Genomic DNA, 12,433 nt, shown 5'->3' with positions numbered 1-12,433 from the left:
GCAGTGGTTGGTGCCTAGTTGGCTTGGTTAGAGTCTATGGGATCTGTGGTTTGCTGCAGTTTGTAGTTTACGGTCTTCTCCAGGGGAGCTGAGTAACAGACAGCCTGCATTTGAGCCAGCTGCAGCTTTCTGCTTTTAATCACAGCTGATGGACAGTTAACTGCAGAGACTTAACAATGGAAGCAGCCAATGCTGAGGAAAGTCCAGGGACTATAAAAGCAAAGAAATAAAGAGCATTTAGAAAAAAAAAAATGTTTTTATAGGGTGAGATGAAGGAAGTACAATTTTCTCTTTACATTTAGGGAAATTCGATCTGAATTGATCTCTTACAGAACTAATTTATACACCACATGTCTTTAAAAGGTCAGGCAAAATCGTCTTGCACAAACTTGATAGTTTGCATGAGTTACTATATGTTTTCATGCCCGCACAGATTGTTGTTGACTCAATACAACACATCCAAAAAAACCTCCACTAGCTATTAAAACCAGGCACGGGACAGAGAAATACAGTTTCTATAATGCATAAAATCCGACTAAAAATAAACAGGCATGAAAAGGACTTGATGCAGAAGCTGTGGGATATTTCCTAATCTTGAACAGGTACCCAATGGAAATTACCTATTGATGAAGTGTTGCCAGACAGAAGAAAAGATCTGAGGATTAGCGCTGCAGCTGGAGGACTGGTGAAAGAGCGATATGAAAATAGAGGGCAAGGGAAGGGAGAGGAGACTGTGCAGGCATTTGAAATTCAGAGACACTCATTAAATGAGATGACATAGAGGAGAGATGCATGGATGAGTTGTGTGACCCAAAAAAACATATTCCAACAGGTCAAAATGAAGGAAGGGATCACTAGTGGACGAGAAGCTGAGCTGAAGAACAGGTGTAAATCACTGAAAAGAATGGGCAAAGAACAGGCAGAAATAGAAGAGTTATTTTCTGGAAAAAAAACAGGAGTTTTTTTCCTCTCTAAAAAAGGGGGGAAATGGAGATAGCTAGGGAACACAGCAGGAGAGATAACAATGTAATATAGGAGACTGAATTACAGAAATATAAATATATTGATCAGGGAGACCTCTGAAATCAGTTCACTTGCATAGTTGGAGGAAGATTTTTTAACAGTTGATCAGGTCAGCAATGGCTTTGTCTAGCTGAGCCTTGAAAACCTTCAACGATGAAGTCAGTCTTTCTGTCCTGATGCTGCACCACACTCTGAGCAAAGACATTTTTTTCAGTATCCAGTTGGAAGTTCTCACAGTGCACCATAGCTCCTTTCCATCTTCACACCACTTTGCTGGACTTTTCAGGTTTCTCAACATCCCTTTTGAGACAGAGAGTGGGTGAAGCAGAACACTGCATTCCAGGTATGGCCTCACTAGCACCAATTTAAGAGAAGTAAGAACTTGCCCTTGTCTCCTAGCCACTCACCTGCTGGTACAACCCAGTATGCTGTTAGTTTTATTTGTGATGAGAGCATACTGCTTTCTCCTCCGTGTAGGAAACTTGTCACCCTCAGGTGGCATCTTATAGAGTGACCAAGAATCTGGAAGGAAGGGGCTGAACATTAATATTAACACCAGGGAGCAACAAGTCAACACGAGTGAAGTTTCCTCTTTAACACACAAGAGTCACAAGAGTAAGCTTAGGGAAAAAAACAACCATACCCCAAGAGGAAAGAGGTAAGATGCTAAGAGGGAAGAGTTGCTTTATCATCTTTGAGAACAAATAACAGCAGTAGGCTCTTTCATGTATTTCCAAAGGATTACATAGGCAAGGTAATATTGCAAATTCTGATTATGTTAGAGCTACGGACCAATTTAGAGTTAAAGTGACCTCTGGAGGTAATCTGGTCCATACTCGGCTCAAAGCAGGGCCAACTTTCAATTTAGATCTAACTTGGAAGTTAGATCAGGTTTCTCAAGGCCTTGTTGAGTCAAGTTTTGAATAGCTTCCAAGATGAAGATTCCACAGCTTGGATGGGCAACTTGGTTCAGTGTTTGACCACTCTCCCAGTGAAAATATTTTTTCTAAATTTCAATCAAAATTTCTGTTGTTACCACTTAGGACCATTACCTCTTACTTTTTTTTATTGTATACCAAGAAGAAACTGTCCCTATCATCTTTTAGTAACGGAAGAGCTCCCATTAGATTTCCCTCATGCAGGCTGAACAAACAGGGCTTCTTGTGTGTGATATGTTCCAGCCTCCTGGTCACCCTGGTGGCCCTCCAGTGGGTTACTTCCAGTGTATCCATGTCCTCATTTTATTGAGAAGCTCTAAACTGAACACAGTACATCATATATGACCTCATATTTACAACATAAAGGAGAAAAAAACCCACTTCATTTGACTTGCTGGCTACACTTTTCCCCATACAGCTGTCATGGTTTAACTGCAGCCAGCAATGAAGCCCCACACAGCCACTCACTCCTCTCCCCTGGTGGAATGGGGGAGAAAATTAGAAGGGTAAAAGTAAGAAAAACTTGTGAGTTGAGATAAAGGCAGTTTAACAGTGAAAAAAGCAAAAGCCATGCATGCAAGCAAAGGAACAAAAGGAATTAATTCACCATTTCCCATGGACAGGCAGAGGTGCTCAGCCATCCCCAGGAAAGTAGGACTCCATCACACATAATGGTGACTTGGAAAGACAAGCACCATCACTCTGAAGGTCCCCCTTCCTTCTTCTTCCCCCCACTTTATGTCCTGAGCATGATGCTGTATGATACAAAATGTCCCTTGGGTCATCTGGGCTTAGCTGTCCTGGCTTTGTCCCCTCCCAACTCCCTGTGCACCCCCAGCCCCTTCACTGATGATGGGGTTAGGAGCTGGAAAAGGCCTTGATGCTGTGCAAGTACTGCTCAGCAATAACAGAAACATCACTACATTACCAACACTATTTTCAGCACAAATTCAAAACACATCCCCATACCAGCTACTGTGAATAAAACTAACTCTACCCCAGCCAAAACCACCACAACAGCACAAGACATGGTAAGCTTTCATCACCAAAGTACAGCAGAAAATCTCTGATCCTTTGAGGGGAAAGGCACTCGTGTGAACACAACAGAAGTAAAACAGATTCTAAAGGTTGGCTTTGGAGGAAAATTTTGCTCACAAGTGTTGAGTCACAGTCACTGAGAACTTTTTAATGAGGAATCTCTGAAAATGGACTCCACTTAAAGGTTGGAGTGCTGTTCTTCTGTCCAGCTAAGAGGAGTTTTAAAATACAAGCCTTAAACTGCTCTCATATTTACAGCACTGTTTCATATATAATGTAACTGCACATAAATTACTTCACATTTTGGGAGCAGCCTGGCTGCAGCAGTGTGAAGCACAAGGTCGGTTTGCTTACGCAGTTCAACCTGATGTTTAGAAATCGCTTGCACAGCAGGGATACACTGACAAAGAGATTCATGTTAATTTCCACACTTGGCAAAGGTACAGAGGAAGAAGAAAAATAGTAAAATAAGAGCACTGTAGTGGTGAGAAGAGCTAAAATTAAATCACAACATCTCATCCAATATCCTCCCATTATTTTTCAGTGTGTTTAAAGTATTTAATTCTTTTCTATAATACTGTAATTGCATGGGGAAATACAAAATAAAACACAGGTTAAGGTTAGCAAGTAAATGCCTCAGAAAATGGGTACTTCAGTATCTTATCTCCCACTCTCTTCAGATTTGAAGCATTTGAGTGCCACTGTGGAACGAACTGGCACTCAGTACCTCTGCAACGCCTTTCCCAATATGTTCTGGGCTCCATTTGCCTACTGGTTCCTGTGTGATAAATATATGCAAAATCTTGTTTCCAATCATAAACACAAAGAGCAAAAATTTCTGCTATTAGACTTCAAGCACAGCATCTTGCATTTTAAGCTGTTGCATTTCATTTGATGCAGTTTTTCTCCAGTGCAATGGAGTTGAAACTAGATGATCTTTAAGATCCCTTCCAACCCAACCCATTCTATGATGATTCAATGATATTCCTGGTTTGCATCCTTGATGCTCCCAATTATATGACATCAACATATTTCATGGTGCTTGTGTCATGATCATTAAAGAAAAAAAGCAATTAAAACTTACGGAAAGTGCAGACACCGGTGGAGTCTACCCTAGCACTGGTGTTTTAGCTACCATACCATACACGTGTAAGAGGGGGAGAAAACCATGAGGGAAGAAAAGAGATATACAGCTAAGGGACGACGCTGGCAGGATAACAAATATCTGTGAAATGACCATTATTAAATTTAGGCCAGGAATTTAAAATCAGGATGTTGGTGGAGTGTTATTTTCAAATTGCATTTCAGCAGAAGTAACAGAAGGGGAAAAAAAAGACAACTACTTTTCAAATGATTTTGCGCTGTTCATGTATTAGAACTCTGGACTTAGTGTAATACAGAGGCACTTGAAATTAAAGCTTTTTGACATTTTCACATCAGTTTTTATTGATATAAATATGACACTAGAAGAAAAGAGCAAACTGAAATTTCCTGTTTAGTTTTGCTGCTGAAAGGAGGTAGGCAAGGTGGGCTTACAACCATCCTTGTTTTCTCTGGAAAGAAAGTGGATACTTTTCCATGTCTGTCTCAGACACAGCCTAGTTGTCCTTTTCCAAAGAAAATTGTATTTAGGAAAAAGCTAATCAGATTGTCACTAAGTTTTCAGACAGAGTAAACTATTTTGGGTTAAATGCCGATTGGCCATGAGGCCAATTTTTCTGAAAGTGGTTAGTATGACACTTTTTAAAAAGGCATAGAATTAAATTACTACAAAAGGAAGATAGTATACCACAGTTGAAAGTGTTAATATATAGAGTAATATTATCATGATCTTTTATCACTTTACACATGCAGTTGTGTCATTGATTTTTAAACAGTGCACTGAGAAAGCTGAATCATGGTTCATTTCTTAATAAAACTCAATGAACCTTCAGGGTTTAACATCTCCATATAAATCTCAAGTGTTACATTACACTTTGGAAATTCATGACAAAAAATCTGGTTTATTGTGCTATAAAGTATGCAAATATTACTGTGATTACAGTTCTATAAATTCCTAGGAATTAAATTTCTCAGTTTTGCATGTAAAGAAGAAATTTGTTGCCTTTGGTAGGAGTGGTTAGCCAATATTAAAAGCCTCTGCTAATTAGGAAGGGAGATAGAGAATAGCCCAATAGTAATAATCCTGGCAATTTACAGGAATGTATGCAGCATCCTGCTTTCTAGGAAATAGAAATAATCACTCTATAATCTATATATCACGGAGAGGGACTATAATCACCCTTTGTTCCAAAATCAAAATCTTCCTGGTTTTCCAGAAATTTTTCTCCAAATAGACCTTACATGTCTTGCTCACTGAGGTATGCCCTTGACATCTCTTGCTTTCTTCTGGGTTTCTACTCCCCTCATATGTATGCATCAGTAATCAGTCTCCCAGCACACTGGGGACCTTCTCCATCTCTCTCATCTTCTTGAATTGCAACCTCTTTAGTTAGTTACTTAGTTACCACTCCCCAAAGGGGCCCTTACTTGCTTCTTCAAGTCAGTCTGTTGAAAAGCCAATTTCTATTGCCCTTCTGATTTTGCTTGTCTATAAATTGGAGAAAACTTCTCAGCATCCAAAGTACTAAAATTCTGCTTTTTTAACAAACTAACAAGTGACCTATTGTTTATTGTTCTCATACTTGCTTTGGAGTAACTGTTAGCCCAGCCCTAACTAAGCGCTGGAGCAGGACGAGGGTGGAGCACCCGCTCATTCCCCATTTACGTGAATGCTATCCAACCAGCCTCCCGGGCTGCATGGTGAGTATGCCAGCTCAACAGCTGCTGAGCTTTCTTCATCAGCCATAACAATGATCGAGCATTTGGCAGGGAGTATGAGGGAGTTAAAGAAAAGGGACTGGACAAATCTTAGAAGGACCGACTGCAAGGTCAAATGTAGCAACCCCAAAGAAGACTCTGATGCAGGATGTACCTGAAAGTATGGAGAATACTCCTACAAAACATTGCCCTACCCTTGATCAGTTTCTGATGCTGTCTCCCTAAACAATCACGTTAACCTTCTGTCATGGGGATTGATAGGTTTTTGATCTGTTTTATTATGGCAATTCCAGTAGTCATTTACAATCAGGGAAAGAGAATGGAATGTGCCTTGAAGATAATACCAGTTGTAGTCAAAGTAGAAATTAAGTGAACTAACCTTGGTAATCACGTATGAGGAAATGATATTATTCTTCATCCCCTGCAGTTTTGAGGTCCAGTTCATCAGAATAAATAAGTTTTTAATATACAATCACTGACATGTTAGGAGATATTTCAAATCAATTATCTTTAAGTGGTGTGCTTGATGGTGAGATGTCTTTCTAGATATGTAATCTAGATCAAAAAGTTGTTGCTATCACTCTGGAAATTACTTCATGAAATGTGCTGGTTACTGCTCTGCAGGATATTAGATTGGGTAATCCTAATAGCACCTTTACATTCAATCTCTTACAGATACATATAGGAAATGAACAAATTATTGGGACATAGGAAAGTGCCATGTTGAACTCTCTTACCTAGAGAGTGCACCTCTTACCTAGAATGTGCATTCTCTTACCTAGAGTAAAAGTGAAGTGGCCTGTCCTTCTTTAGTTGAAAGAAAAACCACCTTTCATTGTATTGCATTTGCAGGAGAGAAGGAATATGTATATGAACAGTTACCTCCCAAAAGCTGACACATGGCAATTCATTACCCTTTGGTACCTTCTTGGTATGTCAAATCCTTATGACCTCAAACTGATATTTTCTTACATTTTAATCATTAACTATCTACACTGAACAAACCATCTAATAATTTCTTGAAGTCACTGTGACAACCAGACTTAAAATGATGATATCTTGAGATTTTGAGTGCTGGAAGAATTATGAGTATTTGTAATTATTTAGTTTCTGATGGAAGTTGCAGCAAAACTGACTTATATGTACTTTGACAAGGTATAATTTCTATAAAGCTCGTGTCAAGCAATGCTAGCATGCATTCATCTCTTTACTTAGCTGCACTCCATTTCTGTAACAGCAATTTTTTTTGCCTAAAACTGTTTTTAATTTTTATCAACACCCCTTAAGTATGATACACAAAATTAGTCATGGTTCCGGTAAGACCAGGTTTTGAAACATTTTGAAATAAAACTTGATACTGCTGAGTATAAATACTGGTAATAAAACTTTGCAGGCAGAAGATATTGTAGTGACACTATCATGCCAAAGCAATAGTTATTTTATAGCTGATCAAAGTATCACTCATATCTAAGAAGTTGCTGATTAAGTAGGAAGTTGAAATATCCTCAGGCCCCATATCCTACCATATTGGCAAGTTAGTATTGCCACAAATAACACTCTTGGCTATTAATGTCACATTAATATTACTTCATGCTTACATCAAGTATGGAAATGAAGGCAATTAATTAAGAGTACCTTTATTAATCAGTGTCAGGAGGAGTGACTGACCGCTTAGTGGTGAAGAATATGATATTGTATAGTAAACTTTTGGCTTTTACTGTAGTTCATGTTTCTAACAAAATAATCAAGAAAAGAATCAAGAGAGAAGAAAAAATAATCTACAAACTAAGATGGAAGCTGAGAAGACATCTCAGCAGGAGAAAATGAGCAGCAAACACAAAATCATGTAATGGATGGATCAACAAGTGGTAGGCCAGAAAAAGGACTGCCCAACAGGCTTGACACAAAGACTCATTGACTCACCATTGTTGCGAGGCCACTCCTTATCATTCGGTTACTCAAGATATTTGAATCTTGAAGAGGTCATGAAAACTGGAAAAGTTTCCTGAGGACTGGCAGAAAACAAATGTTACTCTTGTCTTCAAGCAAGTCAAGTTGTAGGTTCGAAGGAGCTACAGATAAGCCAATCTCACTTTGATCCAAGTGAAAGTGATGGAGCAAATAGTCCTGGAAATCGTTTCCAAACACAAGAAGGTTAAGAATGTTATTGGGACTAGTCAACAGGGATTTACGGAGGGAAATTCAAACTTAAATGACTGGAGAGTCTTCCACAATTAAATGACTGGCTCGTTGGATAGAGGGGAGCAGTAAATACAGTTTGTGCTGACTTTAGTGGGGCTCTTGATGTTTTCTCCAATGACTTCCTGGTAGATCAGCTGATGAAGTATGGGCCAGCTAAGTGGGACGGTGAGGTGGATTGAAAACAAGCTGAACTGATGTTCTCAAAAGTGTTTTGATCTGTGGAAAAAAGCCCACCTGAAGACTAATAATTAGTATGTGGTTTACCCCACGGTTCATTACTGGAGCCCGTACTATTCAGTAATAGTCTTCATTAATGACCTCCATTATTGAACAATGTGCACCTTTGGCAGGTTGGCAGATGATACCAAACTGAGGGTCGTGGCTGAAACACCAGGGGGACCAGGCTGGAGAACTGGCCAACAGTAACATAATGAAATTCAACAAAGAGAAATCAAAAGTCCTAAGCTGGAGGAGGAATAACCCATGCACTAGTACAAAGTGCTCCTGCAGCAAAGAAGACCAGCAACATGCTGTGGTGCTGATTGTTCCCCTTTGCTGAGCAACAGGGAGAATACACCCGGAGTGCTGTGTCCAGTCCCAGGTTCCCCAGTACAGAGAGACATGAACATACAGGAGTTAGTGCAGTGAAATGCAAACAAAAATGTTTGAGGAATCAGAGCATCCAACACAGAGTGTGTGAGAACTGGTACTGTTTAGCCTGGAGAAGAGAAGGCTCAGGGGATTGTATCAATGTGTATAAATACCTGATGAGTCAGAGTAAAGAATATGGAACCAGAGTCTTCTCAGTGGTGCCTAGTGAAAGGACAAGAGGCAATGGGACAAGATGAACTAAAGGAAACTCTCCTTCAATATAAGAAAAACTTTTTTATTGTGAAAGTAGTGGAACCTTGAAAGAGATTTCCCAGAGAGATTGTAGAGTTGTCATGTTTTAAGATACTCAAAAGCCAGCAGAACACAGTCCTGAATAACTTGTTCAACTTGCCCCTGTGTTAGGAAGAAGGGGAGTGGACAGTTGGAGAAGGTGAGGTCTCTTCCCATATTTTGAGATTCTGTGACTCAGCGTCATCATGAAGTTTCTGAGAAAGATCTACATCAGTGAATGAGTGCAATGGGCAGTTTTCCTAACATTAAAACTGATATCCTAACTGGAAAAATAAACCAAAACACTTAAAGCAAAGAACTCATGAGTAGTAGTGTAGATGGAGGCATAAAAGTTGCTTAAGAGAAATACTCTGGAAGACACTATAAGCCTTAAAAGGAATATGATGCTACGCTGCAGATACCAAATAACTTGTAGCCCTAATTACACAGTTTAGAAAGGGTTTTAATGAACAAGACAGATTTAAGCACAGGGTTAAGCGTATTCTCCTACTAAAAGATTATGCCATGTTGAATAATTACAAGGACCAACATGTATCCTGTTCTGTGAAATGTAGCTCATTTTATGTATGGGTTTTTTGTATGCCTGTTTAGAATCCTAGGGAAATAAATAGCTATGACATATGAAGCCCACAATAAACATGAAAGCAGAATATATAAAATGGATGTTTATTGAAAATTTGTTGTAACTGTAAATGTTAAGTCAAAATATGTTAAAACATGAGATATGTCCTTACTGAGTTAATGTTCAGCCTGTTCAGTAAGCAATTCTTAAATGCTCTTCACTCTAAGAATCATAACAAATACAGTGGAAGACTTATTTTGTAAAAGAGATATGAATAGTAGGTGAATCAAGTGTAATTGCTATTGGCATGTTTGATGCAATTATAGGGGAAAACATGATTAATAGCGATTAAATTTATGGTTGGTTAAAAATAAAATATAATGCCTAGAGAGAGACCACAGATGAAGCTAAATGCATTAATATGAAAATAGGCATATGAAAGTAAAAACCTGTAGCAGTAGCGAGCCTAAATATATTTCCTCTTAATTGTGGGGAATAAATATTACCTCTGAAGTTGTGGGAAAAGAGAATCTTGTTTAAAAGAGAAGGCACATTTGTTCAATGCACAAAAAGACTAATTGCTGTTAGAAATCTGTTCATTGCTACTGACTTACAGAGTAATGACCCTGGCATATACAAAAGGAACATGTCAAGTAGACTGAGAGACAGACACTGAGCTCAAGGTGACTTTGCCCTGTGTTCCTCATATTGCCGCCCAGCACTACAGCAGACTTCCTTGACACCACGATTTGATGGAGCCAGAAGAGTGGGGTACTGCAGACTGCCCTGCATCTCAGAGAATGCAGATGTCATTTTAATTTTCTACATGCAGAGGAGCTTAGGCACGCAAAACCACCTCTGTCTTTAGACAATGGTGGAGGGAGAGCGTGAGATCTTCCAATGGTTGCAAATTAGGTGCATTTGCTTACAGAAAGTCTGGGAATTCTTTACATTGTTCATGAGAGAAAGGGTATGAAATATATTTAAGCTGAATAATGGAACACGTAAGGGTCTTCTTCAAGAAACCTCTGAACCTGAAGTGTGTGAGACAGACTTGATGATAAAAATAGCAAGTAAAAGTGGATTGAATATTAGCAATAGACTAAAATAATGCCCATAAATGATGTATCCAATCTAGTATGCCATAAATGTGCATGCCCAACATCTGAAACTCACCAAACTAAGTAAAATAAAGGGAAATCGGAAATGTGGCCTGAGGCATGTTGCTTTCTTTCATCTGTTTTAGGAATGTCCCACTACAGCAGACTGTAGAAAAGAGCTAAAACAACAAGACATCTTAACCTTTTGCCTTATTTACATCTGTTTAAATTATGTCTCATTCTAGAATTAAAAAAATTACTAATTTTTTTTTTACCACTCGTGACATTGTTTTTTCCTAAACAGATGAAGAAAATTGTATTAAAACTGAACACTAGAGACACATTGCTGTAACGAAGGAAACAGTACAGGGCAAAGAGGAAAATTCAGGGAAGTTCAGAAAAACATCACATGTTCAGACGTCATATAGCAGAGGTAAATCTTTTAAAAAGACTGGAATTGTATCAGAGCTGAGTTCAATCCTCTGAGGTTACGTGAAGACAAACATCCCAATAGATTATTTGTGGGATAGAGAAAATATATCCCCAGTTCAGGACGCTTGTAGTAAATACACAAACAGATGGGAATCCACAAATACTTAATTTATAACCACTATACCAGCTTGTACAAATGAATAGTTAATTACTTGTTTATATATTTTGCATATCACCACTCAATAATATTTTATGTTCTTCTTCCAAATCAAATACCCAAGTAGAGTATAAATAAGGAGGGTTTGTCATTCGGATAGGTAATATATATATCATATGAACATCTAAATCCCACTGTGTTGTAATAAAATTTCGAAAGAAATCAAAAGATGCTCTTTTTTCTTCTCATTTGTTCTTTTCAATTTCTGTCATGTTGCAACTTTGCTAATGCATAGTCCAAACCTTCCCGTATGGCATCTTTGGTACTTCCCTACACATACATTTCAGTAAATGGGCTTCAGTCCAAATTCTGATTCCTTTCCCTTTTGTTGTTCAAAACAATTGACTTCAAACTGAAACATAAAAGAGAGAAGAAAAGGTTGTTTTCCCTACATGAAGAACCACAGCAGTGTTTTACATTTTCCATATGAATACAATTGTTGTTTGCATCTTACTTGCACACTGCATCCTACATTTGGATTCTGGCAGGTAAAGTTATGCTTTGGGAGCTTGTTGATGCTTTGTCCAATTCCAAGCAGCACTGTAAGCTTTGTTATTGTTCACTAGACACTGCCCCTCCCCCATATGCTACTTAAATCCTTTTTAAGATCAGTTTTCTGGAGTCCATCTGGCATTTTCAGACCCCTATTACAAACGTGCTTTGCCACTACACAGCTGGGATGTGCTGTGGGCTGTGAGAGACCGTCGTGCTTTCTTACATACACACAGCAACAGAAGTGCTTTGTGTTTATACTCCTCCGCATGTTATCTATAATCTAATTTCAAACATGTTAATGCTAAAATAAGGCTTCCAACTACTACGTCTATATAATTATACACCTAAAGCTTTCTCAATCCTAACTTTATTGCCTAAAAAACGTTTACAGATACCATACCCCAGGCAAAGTTCTCTAATGCTTCGTTTAAGAAATGTTAGTACCTACTCTGTGGAAATTAACTGGGATAAACCCTTGCTTTTTTAGGATGGCTTCTTTATATCCAATTTAGGTATCAAAGCCTGAAAAACTGGCAATGTGTCTGAAGCATTTGGAGATGAAATGAGAAACAATTGTTAAAAAAGAGGTTGAGTTTACGTCATTTTAAGCCTGGCCCAGACAGAATAGTAATTTAAACCCAAAGTTTTGTATGCAAGTATGCAAGGAGGGGTGAGCCAGTGTTGCTGGTCCCTGTATCTGACT

At 38.6% G+C, this 12,433-nt stretch overlaps 1 long non-coding RNA gene across 1 annotated transcript; it reads left to right on the top strand.

The window, feature by feature from the left end:
* LOC114058974 lies at window positions 1–8,632 on the top strand. Its single transcript, XR_003571557.1, has 3 exons — window positions 1–1,366; window positions 1,519–1,681; window positions 7,543–8,632. It is a non-coding gene; the product is annotated as an uncharacterized LOC114058974 (long non-coding RNA).
* Window positions 8,633–12,433: the final 3,801 nt, after the last annotated feature.

Source organism: Empidonax traillii, unplaced genomic scaffold, assembly GCF_003031625.1.
Source record: "Empidonax traillii isolate 1590-97213 ecotype Southwest subspecies unplaced genomic scaffold, ASM303162v1 scaffold196:size3368384, whole genome shotgun sequence".
NCBI classification, from domain to species: domain Eukaryota; kingdom Metazoa; phylum Chordata; class Aves; order Passeriformes; family Tyrannidae; genus Empidonax; species Empidonax traillii.
The sequence above is the reverse complement of the archived record's forward strand: the minus strand, read 5'-3'. Positions and strand labels throughout refer to the sequence as shown.